Source organism: Alligator mississippiensis, chromosome 4, assembly GCF_030867095.1.
Source record: "Alligator mississippiensis isolate rAllMis1 chromosome 4, rAllMis1, whole genome shotgun sequence".
NCBI classification, from domain to species: Eukaryota; Metazoa; Chordata; order Crocodylia; family Alligatoridae; genus Alligator; species Alligator mississippiensis.
Genome location: NC_081827.1, coordinates 218960019 through 218979681, shown reverse-complemented (window position 1 = coordinate 218979681; position 19663 = coordinate 218960019). Strand labels below are relative to the sequence as shown.

General features: G+C 41.7%; 1 protein-coding gene across 1 annotated transcript in view; it reads right to left on the bottom strand.

The window, feature by feature from the left end:
- KCNH7 (potassium voltage-gated channel subfamily H member 7) overlaps positions 1-19663 on the bottom strand; it is a 384959-nt gene that overhangs the window by 308208 nt on the left and 57088 nt on the right. The window lies entirely within an intron of this gene.

The window sequence follows — 19663 nt, the reverse complement described above, 5'->3', positions numbered from 1 at the left end:
GGCCAGGCCAATCCCCTGCCCCTCTCCCAGCCAAGCAAGGGCTGCCCTGCCCCAGCTCCCGGCACTTGGGGAAAAAAAAGCCCCGGCTCAGCAGGTGCTGCTGGGCAGGGGGCGATCCCTGCTACCCCATGCTGTATGGGGGGCTCTGCATGAGCCCCTGAATACCCCCACCCCACTCCCCCCGCCCCCTCACGAGTGCCCTGCATGGGCCAACTCTGGCCCTTTAAGAAAAAAAGAAACCTAAAGAAACCCTGGGACTCACCACTTGTGCAGGCGGGAGGCGATCCCTGCTGCCTCACACCTTGGGGGGGCTTTGCAGGAGCCCCTGAAGCTCCGAGGTTGCACCGGGATCGGTGAGTCCTGGGGCTTTTCTTGGCTTTTTTTTTTCCTTAAAGGGCCAGAGCCCCAGCAGGCAGGGCATCGGGGGGGGGGGGTCAAGGGGGCTCATGCAGAGCCCCCCATGCAGCATGGGGCAGTTGGGGGCAGTGGGGATCACCCCCTGCCCGGCAGTACCTGGTGAGCACCGGCGCTTTTTTTTTAAAGTACTGAGCTGGGGCAGGCAGGGGCAGCAATGACGGGGGCTGGGAGAGTAGGCAGGGGTCAGAGGGGGTTGGGGGAGTAGATTGTTGATTCTGATTTGGAGATCTGGCCACCGAATCAGGCTGAATCTCCTCCAAATCAAATTGCCACCTGAAGATTTGCATAGCCCTAGCAGGCACACATGTGCATGCATACACACACCCTGTTAGTAAGGGGAGAAAGTACTAAATGGCCAGTTTTTTCCGTTTTTATTTGCTCAGGTGCTCCTTGAGTGAAGCCTGTATATTGTAAGGATTTTTATAATTCAGCATTCATGATATTGTGGTATATCATGTATAAATAAATTCTGCTGAAGTATTTTTCTAATGCTACTGAAGTGTTGATTGGAAAAATAACTTTAGGATCTGATACTTAAACTAAACTTTATTACATGAAAAAATAGGTATAGGAGTCCACAAAATAAGGAATGAGATTAGTAAAATAGTGTGTGTGTGGTGGGGGGGTGGGGGGGAAGGTCTTTTAAAAAAACATTTTCAATTCAGTGTTTTCTGAAGCTAGTAAAATGCCCTGGCACATTTTTGAAGATGTGTGTATCCTTGTTTTACTGCATGGAAGGAGTACAGTTTGTATAAAGTGGCATGAGAAATAGTACTTTTGTAAAGAATTGTACAGGATTCTCTTAAGGACTCATTTGTTCTGAAGCCAGCACCTCAAATTCTTTCATTACCCCTTTTACCTGGAAGTTTTCCCAGAGTAATGATAAAGACATTGTGATTTCTCAGCTATAAAGATGGAGACAAACTGCTGAAGGGGAGGGAGATGTGGAACAGCAAAATGAAAAGCCCATTTATTATCCAACTAAGCTATTCCTTCTTTTAACTTAAGTTAGGAATGGGAAAGAAAAGTAAATGAATGTAATGAATTTTAATTGGGAACTTGCTCTACATTAAAAGGACAGAATTAGCTATCTGCTCTTTACCATGCTAAAACTTCGGGTTTGAACTGTCACTGTATAAGTGCAAAGTTTATAACTTCAATGCATCAGGGCACAAATTCTCTTCCATTTGTTAATGTACAAGATCTCAAATGTGATTCCACAGAATGTATGTAGAGGGAGAGGGAGATAAGTTGCCAGTATCCAGAGAGTCATGGACTGTTGTGCTTTAGAAGTACTATTCCAGAAAAGACAGGAGCTCCTCTGTGTTATTTTTTGAAGGAAAAAGGGAGGCAGAGACTAGGTGACAGACTGATCCACTCTTGCTCCAGCCTCTTTTCCTGGAGGCTGAACAATAACCTCAAAGCTATTCTAGGTTAGAATCTGGTGCAGAAGCCCTGGAGTATCTGACCTGCCTGGTTTGGAGACCTTGACTTTTCTTTTTCTGCCAAAGGGCACCTGAAGCACATCTCATTCACTAGGACTAGGAAATAGGAACAAGATTTGACACTAAATGCATGGTGTGTTTACTAGTTTTGTTTAAAAAACCCTTAGGCTTATTAGATGGCAGTCTCATAAATACCCTCATGTTGTAGTTTTAAGAAAAACATAGACATTTCAGCAATAATGATTACATGGGTGAGAAATAATAATGCTACAAAAAGACTACATCAATTATCCATGATATTCATCTGCAAATGAATAATTTGTGGTCTACAAAGACAGAGCGTGGAGGAGGGGATGACTAGTAGGGGTGTGTGAAATAAGCCGTATATGATTCGGATTTGGATTTGGCCCAAATCAGGGGCAGTGATTTGATTAGTTGATTTGGATCGCTGTCCTGATTCGTTTTGCCTGAATCTGAATATTCAATGCTGATTCGGAGAATCAGCAATTTGGCCATAGACACAGCTTTAAATGTTTTTTCTACATACCTTGAGGTACCAGGTGCGGCTTGTGAACGCTGCGATGCCAGGGCAGATGAAGCATTCCACAGGAGCATGGGGAGCTCCCCTGCATGCTCGGCAGCGAACCCAGAAGTGGACTGGAAGTACTTCAGGTCCACTTCTGGGTCCACCGCTGAGCATACGGGGACTGCCCCCTGCACCTGCCTGGCTCGGTGATCGGCCATAGGGGGATCCTGGGTGCTTACTCAGACCCAGGAGGCACCAGTCGCAGAGCTGGGGGGTGGGGGTCCCCTGCATGCTATCCATCAGACCCGGAAGTGGACCGGAAGTGCTTCTGGTCTACTTCCAGGTCCAGTGCTGAGCATCCTGGGGAGCCCCCCTGCTCCCATGGGACGCTCTATCTGCCCCGACCATTTCAGCATTCACAAGCCATCTGGTACCTTGAGGTATGTAGAAAAAACATTTAAAGCTGTGTCTATGTCCAAATCCTCAAATCTCTCTGAATCAATTCAGAGGGTTCCGATTTGATTCAAAGAGATTAAAGGGTTTCCTGATTCAATTCAGATTCAGAGATTCGGCTGCTGAATTGGGCTGAATCTCTACCGAATCAAATCAGTGACCGAAGCTTGTCACAGCCTTGATGATTAGTTAGGGCTACCATCTTATTTTGTAAAGAGAGGTGCTAAGGCATATCTGTCATGACATTAATTCATTATGTATCTTATACAGAAGGCATTGCATGTTTAGCCACAACTGGTCTTAAGAAGGCCTAGGTTAACCTCCTCAATATCCTGCCATCTATGAGTATCCAAAAGAACTTCACTTCTTTTCTCATTATAATGCAGTCTGCTTCATGGTTGGCCACAATTGTAGCCAGATTATTTATCTTGGGCAGGGAGTTGTGATGAAGATACGCTCTCATGGCTTTGCATTCCCCACCCTACACACACGCACTATTTTATGGCCATCGGAGCTTACTGGCCACATCAGAGTGTCTCCCTCCTTAAGTGGATGAAATAAATTATCCCCACCACAGCTCACCTGTGGATTCTCCAAGGTGCAGTTCCTACTAATGCAGTCCCAAGGAAATGTCCCTCACTCCATCCCTTTTTATAAACATGCTAAAAGCATGAGATTGCACTTAGTTGTGCCAGAGGCCAAATCAGCTCCCACTCAGCAGAAAGATCTTCCTCCTTCCAACGCTATTGCCCTCCCTTTTGAATCGTTGAAAATATACCTTGCTCACACACTAGAAGTGGGATACTTCATGAATTTCTATGAGTTTCCATCAGACAAAGTCCATGATAATCAAAGGAGTGTGAACTGAGTCAAACTGTCACTTCCAGAGAAGTAATAAAATGTTCATGTAAAGTTGAACGGAGAACAGCAAAAAATCTTTAACAGTTAGATTTCTTTCACCATTTACTTGTTGAAACATTATTTCCAGTTTTCATCAACTTCAATTGTTTATTTCTATTTCACTTACATTTCTCTTCTGAAGTAATAAAAAAAAAATCTTGGAACCAGGCAATTTAGTGAGATTACTTTAGCTAGATTGTAGATTTTCCTCTTTGATTTCTTACTACTCTGTGCCACTTTCAGGATGGGGAGACAACTTTATTCCAATTATCTTTCTTTAATAATTGTTTAAAAAGACTTGTAAACCATGCCAGATTGATGATGTTAAAGACAACACACAGTGACAGTAAGATGCATCATTGGCAATATCAATTAAATTTTTTACATCTGTATTAAGGCTTCTAACATTAAATAGTCATTATAATGATGGTTTTGGTGAAATGGAAACTTACCTACCTAAAACCTGGATGAAGGCGACCAAATTATTATTCAGTAGACTACCAGAAAGCCATAATCAGAAACAGAAATGAATGTTAAATAAGTTCTTCTAGAGCTATCAATCTTACAGTTTATATATTTATAACGAAACCATCACCCTTGTATGTAAGCATTGTACTGGCAAAGCTCTATTTTACAATGTTCTGTTCTTTCAGTGGGCTTGTTTTGTCCCACTGAACATTAACACTATAATTTCAGTATTTATGAATGTCATGTATACCACTTCCAGTTGCTAGGTGGATTCTTTTTTCCTCCATAACAAACAGTTATGAAAGAGTCTAATTAGATGCTTTATAGGATCTCTGAGGAAACTGTAGCAAGGATAGCACTGAATTAACCTTACCTTCTGCTATTTAAATAGAAAGCTTAAGCAATTTAACTGCATTTAAAGGGAGGGGGATATCAATTTACCAGAATATAGAAGAATGTGCTTAGAACATTACCACTAATGCATGGGATCCCCATTCTGAAAAATTAGTTGTGCGCTCAGCCAAGAATGGTTTAAACAAGTACCAAAATCAGTGCCAATGATAAAATGTGTGTGCTGTTTATACAGATATATAGGAAAAATAACAACTGGATTGTCAATATCTCCATGTAATATAATTAACGTGTGAGAGAAAATGGAATACAGTGGAGTGCCAAAAATGACACTTCAGTAGTGTCCCAAAAACTGAGTGCTTGTTTCATTTTCACCTGTGTTTTGTTCTCAATGCTCATATTGCAGAACACTTGCTGGAAGATACCCAGCATTCACTACTATGGTTTATCATTTAAAACATTCTTCCAGTATTATTACAGGTTAAAATGTCAAGTGGTGCTTTGGTCCTCTTATATTTCTTCTTTGGGTAAATCAATAGAAGCATCAGAAAATGTTTTCTTTTCCTTTGCTTGCATAACTAAATACTAATAAGAATAAATTTTAAGTGCACCATTCAGCCAGCTTGTAAACAGTGATAAAACACAGTTAACTCTTCAAAACTATAAAACAGTTTGACTAACTCACTCAAAATTCTTTCTCCAATGTCTCAGTATAACCATGTAGGAAAGATTAAAAAATAAAAGCCTAAAACAGGTTTATAAGGTCTAGGTCTAATATTTTAAAATCCCTATCCAGGGCCTTAGGATTGGACTGTGGTGGAAGAAAATTTTCAATATTAAAAAGAAAAAGAAAAAGAGTAAAGGCAAAAAAAAAACCCAACAAAAAAACACCTCTCCAGTTTTTCTGGATATACCAAAAACATTTTTTTTTCCTTTTTTGTCTATAGCACATCATTTCTCATAGCTCTGGCAAATAAATAGGCAACAAAAGTGTGTAATAGAGGTTGATCAGTAAACAGAAATAACTCTCTCTTCTCCTCCAAATGCAAAGGTTTTGAAATCTTCACCATCACCATTTTTTGGGTAAGTTTTCACCCACTTGCTGCACACTGAGCGGCTAGTAGAGTTGGAGAGCTTTCAAACTCTTCTTAGAAGTATAGTGTTTTAGGGATCCCCTCCATTTATGCATCCTCCCCATCTTTCAAAATCCTTTCACTGGGGTACCTGACTCTTCAGTGAAGTGAACTGGATGCAGCTCTTTGCAGAGCCTATCACTCCAATATACAGCCCAACCATATTGATAGAGAGACCATTGACAAAAGGTGCCCTGCCCTGTACTGTGACAGTGAGGGACCTGCCTGAATCTTGAACTTGGATTCCCATGTGACAGAAAACTTGAGGTCCAAAATAGTTTTATAACTCCTAAAGAGGGAACCAGCCAGCTTTTCCAGAAAATTATAGATGAAACATATAGTCCTTGTGGTCTATAACCTGCATTCAGTTCTTAAAACCTGGACACTTTGAATTTAATGAGTCCTTTCTCTTTCACAGTGCCAGAATCCTAGAATGATTTCCCATCAACTGTGATATAATAGCGATACATTATGTTACCTAGAAAACACATTAGTGCCAAGCTAACATTCCACAATTTTAGCCACGTGTACCATACGTACTGATGACAGATAATCCATTCTCCTGTGGGTTGTGTTAGCTGAATGAATGTAGTTGATTATTCTAATTATATTAGACAAATTACAGTTTCATGACATTTAACATTAGTGAAATGCTAGTAAGCAATGATGACTTGTAGGTTCAAATATAATTTGCTGGAAGTAGCTCTCAGGAAAGCAGTGCTTTTGAAACCAATTGTCCACCCAGCAAGATAAAAGATAGTAAGATATAAAGCTTTTCTGATGTACTTGCCATGCCTTCATAGTAAGCAACTAAAGGTATAAAGACATATATTTGAATACATTTTGTTCTTTGTTTTTTTGTTTGTTTGATCCAGTTCCTTTAAATCCTGATTATTTGATAAATATTCATGCTCTAGTTTTCATAAAACAAAGCTCATCTTCATTCATTTAGCCAATTGCAACATCTGCCGTACAAGGTTTTCCCCTTTTAAATGTGTAGCACACCCAAAATGTACAAATGTTGTGCTATAAAATGTGTTTCATGGTTCTGTGTATCTTGTTTGGCTGTAAAGCATGATCATATTTTCTGTGTGACATAACTGTTGTATATTGTGCCTCCTCTAAGACTGGAGAGGACCACCTCCCATCCCCATCATTGTGTCCAGACCATTGCCTTAAGATTCCTCAACAGAACCTGTAAAACCAGTTTAGTGACTCTGGCCAAATCCTGGAGTGCTGACCACCTTTGAAATCATTGGTCTGCATTAGCAGTGTTCCAGTGAGGCTGCTTCTTGACTGGGACCCTGGGATGAGGTCAGGAAAGTTATTTAAAGTTCAGGCCACCTGGGCTGGGGGGGCTCTCTCTTTGTTTTTCCCCTGGGTTCCCTGCGGAGGGGAGGGGGAACGCCAGAATGTTTGCTGGAGCTTGAAGCCAGGTGGTACAGAAAGCCAAGGTTTCAAGTCAAGTAGCCATGTGGAATTTGTACTGGGAGTCCAGGGCAGGAGCTGGTAGCGCACTCCCACAACCACTCAGGCAGGAACAGAGATTGGCACTCCACAGCAGCTCAGAGGAGTCACATCAATGGCAATCCAGGGCAGGAGCAGAGATCAGCACTCCCCAGCAGCTTGGTAGAGCTACATCAATTCACTGAAGGGCCCTTCCCAATGCAGAGGGAACCAGCACCCCCAGTGGACAGCAATGACGATGCACCCAAACAACAGCAACAATGATTGCCAGGGACTAATTTATTTTGGGTCAAGATTCCCCCACTCTCAGACTGCCAATCCTGGGGTTGAAGGCTCCCCATGAGGAGAAGAGGTGATGCTGGGTATACTTTGAACCAGGACAGTGTTTTATTTTTTTTGACCATATGTTATGTTTTGGTGTTTGCCTCTGTAATAAACCAGGGATCTGTGCTCATACTGCTTGACAGGGAAGGGTTCTTGTCTGTTTTTGGGCGCCCTAGTGATTCACTTAGTGTTTCCCAGGTGGTCTGGGTGGGGACTCGAGCCAAGGTAAAATATATTTAGTACCCCAAAATTGAACCTGGCCCTTGTTGCTGCTGACAGGTGCTCAGAAGAAGGGTTACAAATGCAGACTTCTCCAAAGATATAAATATGTTTTTCCTAATCAATACATTTAAAATATCTCCAGGCAAAGTTAATGCAATCTCCATAAAAAAAGATTAGTACACAGCACGTGTGACTCAGTAGAAATATTTGACTTACCTAAAGGGAAGAAATGCAACTGACTATGACTTGTCTACAAATGGCCTGAAATGATATCCATGCTCACTATTTTCTAACTGATTAGTATTACACAGTTCAAATCAAATTTCAATTTGAATAAAGGGTTAATAGATGTTCAAGGGGGTTTCCCCTGTCTTCACTGACCAGTAGCCCATGTGCTTGGGCAGGGCTGAGGGCTTAGGCAGGATATTGATACTTAGTAGGGCTGTGCAAAATGGCACCATTCCATTTTGACTGATGTGTCGACGGAACAGCGTTCCTTTTCAAATTTTGTTTCGATTCGAAACAGCTGTTCCGTTCCGTTCCATTCCGTTCCGTCGAAACAGGGTTGAAACAGCAAAACTGTTTTGACATTTCACCCATAGGATATAATGGGGAAGGTCAAAATAGCCTTAACTGTGTTATTTCTGGCCTGATTTGGATGAAACTTGCAGGAATGGTAGCCACTTCTGAGGGCATGAAACCTGCCAAGTTTTAAGGAGTGTAGAAGGTTTGGAGAAACTGCACCCCAAAGTCTTGAAAGCAAAACTTGTGTCACATATATGTGTTAAGCCACAGCAGGGTCAAAACTGCAGGCATGCTAGCCCTTGCTTGTGCAGTTATGTCTGTCTTGGGGACAGGGGTGGGGTGGAGGAGGGGAAACTACTGCAGGCCTGGCTGCTAGGCCCTGCTGTGGCCACAAAACCTGCCAGCTGTTAAGGAGATAGGAGCAGGGGGGTTCTGGGGCCCTGCACCCCTAGCTGCTTACAGGCAAAACTCGTGACATGTGTGCTTGTGCAACTGCTGCCTCTCATCAGGCAGCAGGACTGAAGATCCCCCATCACTTGCCACCACAGACCTGGGGGTAGTAATTGACCACAGTATGAACACGAGCTGACAGTGCGATGCTGTAGCCAGTAGGGCCAACAATACCCTGGCATGCATCAATTGATTCATCTCCAGAAAAACCATTGCAAAGAACTGATTCTCTGGCTCTACTCAGCATTGGTGAGACTGCAGCTGGAGTACTGTGTCCAGTTCTGGGCCCTGCACTTTAACAAGGACATGGTAAAACTTGAGAGAGTCCACAGAAGGGCTACCCATATGATCAGAGACTTGCACAGCAAGCCATATGGGGAAAGGCTGAGGGACCTGGGACTCTTCAGCCTGAAAAAGGGAAGGCTGAGAGGGGACTTGCTAGCAACTTACCGCTACATCAGAAGCATACATCTAGGGCTTGGTGAACAACTGTTTACCAGGGCACCCTTAGGGAAAACTAGGAGTAATGGTCACAAACTCCTGGAAGATGGTTTTAGGCTTGTTTCAGGCTCAACATTAGGAAAAACTACTTCACAACTAGGGTGTCCAGACTGACCATTAATCCTAATTTTTGCAGAGCCCTAATACTTAGTAACGGTGAGGTAATGTTGGCACATTTGACTTCGTAAGGGCATGTCTACCCCTGTTTTTATGTAGACCTAAACTTAATGCACATTTACCTAATGCGCATTAAGGCGATTTAGGTGCACATCTACACATGCTAAGGTGTATTAACGTGGTGTGTGGACCCACTTGGGACTAAAGTTAGTCCCAAATCAGTCGACATACACAGTATTAATGCATTTTAGTGTGTCTACACATGCGTTAAGACGCTTTAGCTATTTGCGCTTAAATTTGATACTTGCTCTTGCAAGTATCAAAGTTAAACACAAACAGCCTAAACTCACCATTTTTTAAGGTGCATTAAGGGCTAAAATGGGCATGTGTAGACATGCCCTAAAGATGTTACTTTGTGCCTGATTGCCTCTGCTGTGTTGAAAAAACCCAGCTGGCTTGCCTTTTGAGGGGATTGATATGTGTAATCCTTATTGGCATTCCTAACAAATGCTTATCTGAGTTTCTAAGGACTGTTTTTCCCAAAAGCAAAACCATACATACATGTTAATTAATACAGTTTAAATTTCCTAATTTGGACTGCCCTAGTCTGCATTAACTTTAATCCTCATTCAGTGAGGATTAGTTCATTTGAATTGGAGCCAATTTTAATTTGAATTACAGATGTCCACATCTATATAGTGATGGCTGTAGTAAGGATTAAACCTAGAAAAATGTAATATCTGTCAACAGTTCCGGTGTCGAATGCGGTTTCACAAGTGTAAATGAGAGCTCCGAATATGGTTCTTAATCTCTTAAATTTAATTGGTTGTAAATCTGGATGTGCCCCAGAGATTACCATTAATAAAAAGAGGGGTGGGTCTCTTACCACAGTTCACATAAGCCTCTAGGATCAGAAAGTAAAGGCAAAGTGTTCTGACTTGCATGCATATATATATGTATAATATTAATTTAGCAGATTGCTGAGCTCTTTATTCAAAATAATGCTCCTGACAATCATCTGATCTTTTGCCCTTCCTATAAGAACTCATGTTACTGCTTTGCAGTTGATTTAAAAAAAAAGAATTTAGATGGTGCTTAGCAAGGGTAGATCCAACTCACCTAACCAAATACCATCCAAATATCTATGGGTAATCTAATTGGTCAGTTACAGAACACAGTTAGGGAATCTGCTATGTAAATGCCACACCCATGCTTAACTTCACTGTGTGCAAGGTACTGGGTGAGAGTGGTAGTAGATCTAATTATATTTAGATAACCCTTCGAATACTGATTATTTCCCTGTTTTAAGTGATCTAGTAGTTATATAGTGTTGTACACATTATATAGAGACACAATGGCTTTTCTTGAAATCTCTTTTTTAAATACTTACACCATTTTTTTTCTCAGTAGATCCTCTATTTCTGCCTTTGTGTTTAGTCCATCTATCAGGGTACATTCATTTCAAAGAAAGAAAGAAATGTTGACACATTTCTAAAAATGATATAACAAATTTGGTAAGATCCTCAAAACATCTCAGAATTATACATAACTCTCACTTCTTTAAAAAAAACCTAAAACCTCGCACTAGCCAAATAGGAAGTTACTAATGTTATTCTTCAAGAATGATAGCAGTTTGTCCACACAGCACACAGCCTAATATAGATTCATAGATTCATAGATGTTAGGGTCAGAAGGGACCTCAATAGATCATCGAGTCCGACCCCCTGCATAGGCAGGAAAGAGTGCTGGGTCTAGATGACCCCAGCTAGATGCTTATCTAACCTCCTCTTGAAGACCCCCAGGGTAGGGGAGAGCACCACCTCCCTTGGGAGCCCGTTCCAGACCTTGGCCACTCGAACTGTGAAGAAGTTCTTCCTAATGTCCAATCTAAATCTGCTCTCTGCTAGCTTGTGGCCATTATTTCTTGTAACCCCCAGGGGCACCTTGGTGAATAAAAACTCACCAATTCCCTTCTGTGCCCCCGTGATGAACTTATAGGCAGCCACAAGGTCGCCTCTCAACCTTCTCTTGCGGAGGCTGAAAAGGTCCAGTTTCTCTAGTCTCTCCTCGTAGGGCTTGGTTTGCAGGCCCTTAACCATATGAGTGGCCCTTCTCTGGACCCTCTCCAGGTTATCCGCATCCCTCTTGAATTGCGGCGCCCAGAATTGCACGCAGTACTCCAACTGTGGTCTGACCAGAGCCCGATAGAGGGGAAGTATCACCTCCTTGGACCTATTCGTCATGCATCTGCTGATGCACGATAAAGTGCCATTGGCTTTTCTGATGGCTTCGTCACACTGCCAGCTCATGTTCATCTTGGAGTCCACTAGGACTCCAAGATCTCTTTCCACTTCCGTGCCACCCAGCAGGTCATTCCCTAGGCTGTAGGTGTGCTGGACATTTTTCCTCCCTAGGTGCAGCACTTTGCATTTCTCCTTGTTGAATTGCATTCTGTTGTTTTCTGCCCACTTGTCCAACCTGTCCAGGTCTGCCTGCAGCTGTTCCCTGCCCTCCGGCGTGTCCACTTCTCCCCATAGCTTTGTGTCATCTGCAAACTTGGACAGAGTACATTTCACTCCCTCGTCCAAGTCGCTGATGAAGACATTAAAGAGTATCGGTCCAAGGACCGAGCCCTGCGGGACCCCACTGCCCACACCCTTCCAGGTCGAAACCAACCCATCCACCATGACTCTCTGGGTGCGACCCTCTAGCCAATTCGCCACCCACCGGACTGTGTAGTCATCCAAGTCACAGCCTCTTAACTTGTTCACCAGTATGAGGTGGGATACCGTATCGAAGGCCTTCCTGAAGTCTAAGTATACGACATCCACCCCTCCTCCTGTGTCCAGGCGTTTTGTAACCTGGTCATAAAAAGAGACTAGATTAGTCAGGCACGATCTGCCTGCTACAAACCTGTACTTGTGCATCTCCTACAATTTGATATGCTACAGAACTCAAGTGTTCTTTGCAATTATTAGCATTTTGTATAACCACAGAGAAACAAAGTTTCTACTATGGTAGATCAATACCAAATGTAATTTAGAGGCAACAGGACAATGCCTTCTAATAAATTAATTGGGTTATTAAAAAACCCTGTTCTCTTTCTAAATATTGCATATATGATATATCTCATATTGTTAGAGGGATGAGGTTAGGGGGGTGCAAACCTGGGGCCTCAAAGCTAAATACACCTTTTCTGAATCCATAGTTATAAACTCCTTTGTCATTTCATATCTGTTTCAGTACTTAACTTTTCCAACAATTTACTTCTGGTTCTTGTTTGGCTGCAACAAGAACAACTCAGAATTTCAGCAGAGATGAATCTGACCTTGTATAGAATTCATAACTGAGTCAAACTTGCATTGAATCCTAGTCTAAGTCTGTGTTTGAATAAAAATGTAAGTACAATTCTAACAAAAAATAAGGTCTCCAGCCTATCTCTACTATTCAGTAGGCCTGTGCAATGTGGCTAGTATTTGCTTTGGATTCGGATTTGGGGGACAGTGATTCAATTCAGTTATTCGAATCACTATCCTGAATCAATTTGGCTGAATCTGATTCTGAGATTCGGCTGTGGCCAAATTGGCCCCATCCCCCGCCAGCCCTGTCAATGGCTGCCCTGCCCGGAGCTCCTGGCTCTTTGAAGAAAAAAAGCCTTCACTCATTGGCTGCTGCCAGGTGGGGGGCAATCCCTGCTGCCCCCCACTGCCCCATGCTGTATGGGGGCTCTGTCACAAGCCCCCATCCCCTGCCTGCTCTCCCAGCCCCAGCTCCTGGCTTTTTAAAAAAAGAAGAAAAAAAAAAAGCCCCTATTCAGCAGCTGCCGCCAGGTGGAGGGGGGGAATCCCCACTGCCCCATGATGCATGGGGGACTCTGCCATGAGTTCTCAGAAGCCCTGAGGCCACTGCAGAAGCCAGTGACTGGGTTTTTTGGGATTTTTTTCTTAAGAGCTGGGAGCTGGGGTGAGCGGGGCAGCCATGGGGTGGGGGAGAGCAGGCAGGGGTCAGGGGACTCGTGGCAGAGCCCCCCATGCAGCGTGGGGCAGTGGGGATCGCTCCCCCTGCCTGGCAGCAGCTGGTGACAAGGGGGGGTTAAAAAGCCCGGGAACTGGGCTGGGCAGGACAGTCATGGGGGGGCTGGGGGAGCAGGCAGGGGTCAGGGGGTGCTTAAGAGGGCTGGGAGAGCAGGCAGGGGATGGGACCTAGCAGGGGTCTCCCCATGGTCCACTCCCCCTACTTCAGCGCCCCCCCCCCACACTTATCCTGTGGCAGCAAGTGGAGACTGCCGGAATCTCCGAACCCCTCTTAATATTTTCTGAGCTGATTTGAAGATCTTCGAATTGATTCAGACCTTTTAATTGGTCTCCTGATTTGATTTGGATTTGGTCACCAAATTGGGCTGAATCTCCTCTGAATTGAATCACCACCCAAAGCTTTGCACAGCCCTACTACTTAGTAACTATTCTCTAGGTACTCTTAGAAATTATTAAAACGATGCTAATCCCATCAACTTCTCTAAAACTATATGTTATCAGATAGATGATTGTATGTCTCAAGAGAGTAGTAATAAATGATGGAGCTGTTCATTGTTTCATATCTGGCCCAGGTTGGTTATAGTTTATTACTATCTGGTAACTGGTGTTGCTATCTGCTGGTTACTTGATGGCCTATATGGAATAAGTAAGAGGCCCCTCATTTCCTACAAGACAGGAATCTACATCCCAAAAAGCACAGACAGAGTTCGAATTAATTGTCACTTTCCATAAGCATTGTAATTCACTTGAAAAGAAAATAGGTCACATGGGAAAAAGCCTTTAGATTAAGTGTACTGATGCATGCTGGAAGGAAGTGCTTATGGCACTTCACATTTTATGTAGGCAGCCAAGCTGTGCATTACCCCATCCTCATTTCAAAAACAAACTTGCCTGCCCCCACTGTAATGCATTAGTGGAACTGAATGCTTACTAGTGATGCACAGACAAGTTGGGAACTTCTGTTTATGTTCACAAATGAGAACATTCTGGTTACAGCTGCTGGAAGTACTGAAATGGAGCCAGAAGGTAAAGGTACTTCATTGCCATGGATTTATACTTCATGAGATGGGTAAACTATCTGTATTCAAAAGAAAGTGCAAAGAGTTGAGCTGATGCTGAAGTGGAAAAACTGTAGAATATGTCTTGCTGGAAGGAAGTGGAAGACTCCCATCTCACTGGGTGTCTTCCACTTCAGCGTGGATAGTTATTCAAAGCAGAAATGACTACATTTGAGCAGTTTGTTCCACATCATAATTCATATCAGTGAAATATCTTGGCTGAAGTCCAGATCTTCTTGGAAGGTGTTGGATACAAAGAAGGTAAAATCAAATCCTAGCTCTTACTGACCAGCCAACAATAATTAGGGTCTGTCTCACTGCTTCTTAACAGACAAAATTAGTGGAGCCATATCTCTGTCCCTGCCAAGAATGTGTTGTGGATGATTTTTTTTTGCAAGGCTCAAGTTCTCCATCTTCCATTCTCAACGGGAGAATTATTATACCCTGTATCAATACGTATTTGAGCCTATATTGGACAACCCTTTCAATTTATTTCCATTCAATATCAATCAAATCTAAATTAAAAATGAACATGGTATTCTCAGTCTTACTATATATTGCAGATGGTATGTACAATACAGAACTAAAGAAAAACACTGCGGTGCGAAAACAGAATTTTCCTTCTGTTTTCTACAACCAGGGAAGTGTCATGTATTAACCTAGCTCAGACTCTCTGAGCTGTTTTTCTTGCTATCAGACAAGTGGTAGCTATCATCATCTAGAAGAATGAAGAATCAAGTGAATCAAGCACTCTTTAAGTGGCATGAACATATCTCTTGTAGTGAATGAAAAAAATGAATGTTTATGATTTTCACTTATCTATGGTGATCTGCCATAGCTTGTAGAAACCTATCAGAGCTTACGTGTGGTTTCTTTGTCCAGATAGTCAAAAATGATGTAAACTGCCACTTTTGAAATTAATTTATGAAAATGTGGACTCCTTATATCAAACACTTCATCTAAATTTCAGCACTTGTTGGATTTTGATAAACTACTAAAAAAATACCTCAAGAATATCTGGGTTTCTTTTTGTTGTTACATGAGTATGAGTCGCATTTTTTCTAACTGGATTTCTATGGATTATTCAATATCCCTGCATTTGGGACAAAGTGACGACTTCTGTTTTTGGCTTCTTTATAATGAAAAAGGGAATGTGAAGGGGAAAAAAAGGTTGACACAGACATCAGGTCTGTGGCAGATTGCAAAATGTTTTATTGATAACCATAGCTGATGAGAAGAGAAACAAGTTTGAAAAAAAGGGCTGATTATAAGTTATTTCACATTAAAATTCCTAGTCAATTATTGTCTTTAGCCCATTTTTTCTGCAGCGGGTGGATGTTTGCAATAATATATATTTATTCTATAATCCAAAATCAATATGTATATTTTATATTAATATCCATATATTATAACTCATAGTGGTTGATGACCATTTTGATACATACAGTATGTAGGCACCTTATTATGAAAGATAGGATAAGCTAAAGACTTCCAATAGATTTTGCTTACTTAAATATCTGCAAATCTCTATTGGCTTGCAAAGTTTAAAATGTGTCCTCTAATGTGAACCTTACCTTGCTATGTCAGTACAAATCTCTGAGCATCTTACTGTCCAAACAGGGAAGAACCAGTGCACAAAAGAGAAGGCAGTGTAGATGCAGGGGGATGGGAGGAGGCAGCTGAGAATTGCTGAGAGCTTTCACGTGGTTCCAGAGTTGCTATAGGAACTATGTCTTTGTTTGTACATATTAAAAACAGCTGCCTCCTTTGCAAGCCTCTCTGTGAGGCTGTGCTGATTTTGTGTTCAACTGAGGAAAAGAAAGAGAGCTTTGACCAATGCTAGCACAGTCTACAAGGATTTTTGTTTGCCTGTGAGATGTGGGTTTATTTTGTTGCTTTGGTCACTTAGTAAAAATGTGTGAAGCAGGAGATAAGTTTGTAAGAAAGTGTTTCTGATATTTGCAAGATCTCAAATCCTAAAAGAAATGGAACATACTGCCAAACAGGAGCTCTCTCAGGAGCCTGGACTTTTCATGGATCAGAGGGACAGGGCAGGCAGCCTGTCTCACCTAGAGGCAGGACAACTTCCACTCTAGGAGAATGCACTCTTTAGACTTTGCTCCAGATGTACCCGTCTCTTTTGTCTCAGCAGCAGAATATGATGTCAAATGCCCTCAGTCTGTAGACCTATCTGAAGTCTCTGTCTAACTGAATCCCTTATTGCTATACTATTCACAGCATTTGGGAGCAGCTGTGTACTAAGCATAAAGACTAATGATTGTTCATAAAGATGAATATTCATCTAATTCACATTGGCACTGGCCTTGTGCAGCTGTTCCTGAAGGAACCCTTTAGAATATTGGCGAGTGATCATTAAGAAAGCTGAATATACCCATCGTAGGACATAGGTACTTGCAGCAAGATGTCAGGGTGCTCCCTAAAAAAAGTACAAAGGATTTAAAAAGTGCAATGAGAAAAAAATGAATGCACACACAGCACATTAACACGCCACATAAATAAGCAACCAGAACTAAGCAGCTCATGTAAGGTGACTACTTTACAATACAGATTCAGAGCATCAAAGTTTATGCAGTATTTTTCTAATGCTGTCAATGGTATCTATTTTGTTGAATCCTTCTAAAGCTTTATATTCTTTCCCTCTACATTTATGCTAAACTATCATGACCTAATTTTGACAATACCTTCTTTTATTAAAGTTGTGTGTATTCTTCTTAAAGTTGGTGCCTTGAAAATTGAACTCAGCATCTCTGGAAGCCCTTTCCCCTGTTCCATACTCACAATCTTTTTCCCTCTATAGTGACATGAAAAAATGTTGGTATCTTATAAAAGCCAGAGGAAACAGCATGAAGGGCTGAGGAAACAAGCTCTTTAACAACTAGTACCTTCATGCTTCACAGATTACATTTTTCTTTTCTTTGAGAGGCTTTCAAGTTGAAGTTTGTAGTAGTATATGAAAAGCCACTTTTCTTGGTTTCTAGGCCAAGCTGATTCTAGGGAATTTTTTTTTTTTTTTTTACTTTTAGCTGCAGAACTACATGAAAATCAGTTAGAATTACATTATATATTCCTTACGGTTACTTTTCCATATAAACACATACTACAATTGTGGATGTTGTATTTACACAGGCCAAAAAAAGATCTATTTAAGTGTTAGAGTAGGAAAGGATGGCCTTCCCCTCAAGACCATCTTCCTTTTGAAATATGATTTACAGCTACCAGAGAACCTTTTGTATCAAGTTGTTTCATCAGTAACAGGTAATATTTTAGCCATGAAGTTTTGTGACAAAGTCCTGTTTATCTTGCTTACTGGAGGATTCTTATCGACTTAAATGAACTATCTGCATGAATAATGATTTGGTTCTTAGTCTGCACTGGTTTGGACAGTAGGACAGATCATCCAAAGCATACAGGCACCTGCTTTCGACTGAAATCTTTGAGTTGCATCTATCCATTATGCTGAGGAATCAAACCCAAGGGACCCAAAAATTAATGGAAGGCTTGCTGAGGGTTACAGCTCGAATCTGGCTAAGGTGGATTTAAGAATGTCTGGCTCATGCGTAGCGTTTATTACACTGGATCAATTGCATGGGTCAATCTGATCTGTTATTGTATTGATTACTTTGAAATCTGATTAGACTGGCAAATCTTTTATATATGTGCTACCTTTACATATGTATCCAAAGATCTGGATGTGTTTATCTCCACAATCTGAGATCCACATCATACTTTTTCAAAGATGGGATGAAGGATGAGCATCATTAAGTAGCCCAGGACAAATGGCAACTGGGAAAGAATGTAAGTTTATTTATGTAAAGCAGCTTTAAAAACTGTTGAGTAGGTATTCTGTTCAAGTTAATGTTCTCCTGCCTCTGAATTTGGGAGTACTGATCAACCAATCAGAATACAGGATTGGAAGTGTGAGTATCCCAGAGAGTTTATAATGTTTATATGAGGATTGGCTCTCTAAGAGATTATCTTCCACTATGTTATTCTACACTGAAATATGAATGATGTTTTAGTGATGTTGCAGTCATATCCATGCCTACATCTAAAACAGACGTTGACTTACAGATTCACTTATAATAAACTGGTGTAGTGCTGCAGGTTGGCTAAGTAACTCTGAATCAGAAACAGTATAGTTGTGTTTATATGCTGTTATGCCCAGGTTTACTTGTTCTGTCTCTTGGCAAATGTAGCATGATACTGCCTAGCACTTCAAGAATGTTTGGGCAGGAGGGTCATTAGCCAACTTGGAACCAATTTTCTAAATTCAGGGCAAAACTTGCATTTCAGGGACTCTTGGGAAATACCAGAATACAGCCCCCAAATGTGGGACCATCCTGGAAAATTCAAGTTAGTTGGTCACTTTAGTGTTGCATAAATAATTATCACAAAAGAAGACAGTGATCAAATGACAAGTACAATTAACAGCAAAGCTGAGGATTAGGGCTTGTAGTAATACACACTCAGCCACAAGTAGGCAAAGAACATGTTACAGAAATGGGGACCAACAGTTTTGGCAGGTGTGGCACAAATTAACCCTTCCCTAGTAGGGTTGTTCCTTCTTCCTATCTCATTCTCCTGCCTGAACTACAGCAGAGCCCTCAAACAAATCTCTTAGGGAAACAAGAGTTCTTGGTGGCTATTTGCTTTTAAACCCACACTTTCTGTATTAATTCTTAATTACAATGTAGAAGTAAAAACAGAGCAGCGCTCAGTGGACATAGTTATATTTAGATGACAGCTGCTGGTAACAAAACCTGACATAGATGTTTGGTTTCATATTTTTGCAGGATTAAAAGTAGGACCCATGGAAAAAATGTAGTTCCAATACTGACATACTCAGACTGTAGTGTAATAAGTGTGTGGAGAGGATAGCAGGCAAAGGAAACCCCTTCCACTATGAGGAAAGAACACAGAAGGAATGGGGAGCCCTTATCCATGACAAGGTTTCTGTCCTCTCCTCAGCAGCCTTGGGAAACTCACTTTCCCTCTATCCTCATAAGGGAGACAGGAGATAGAGGGAAAGTGAGTTTCCCAAGGCTGCTGAGGAGAGGACAGAAACCTTGTCATGGATAAGGATAACAAGAGAACCCCCTTGGGCAGAGCGAGAAAACAGAAGGGTAGGGGAATCTCTTACATCCATTGGGAGGACAGAAGGGAAGGGAAGTCCCCTTGTTACATTTTATCCTTCGAGCTCTAATTAATCTGGAAGGTTTTGCGCTTCTATTAACATCAAAGCTGTTCTACG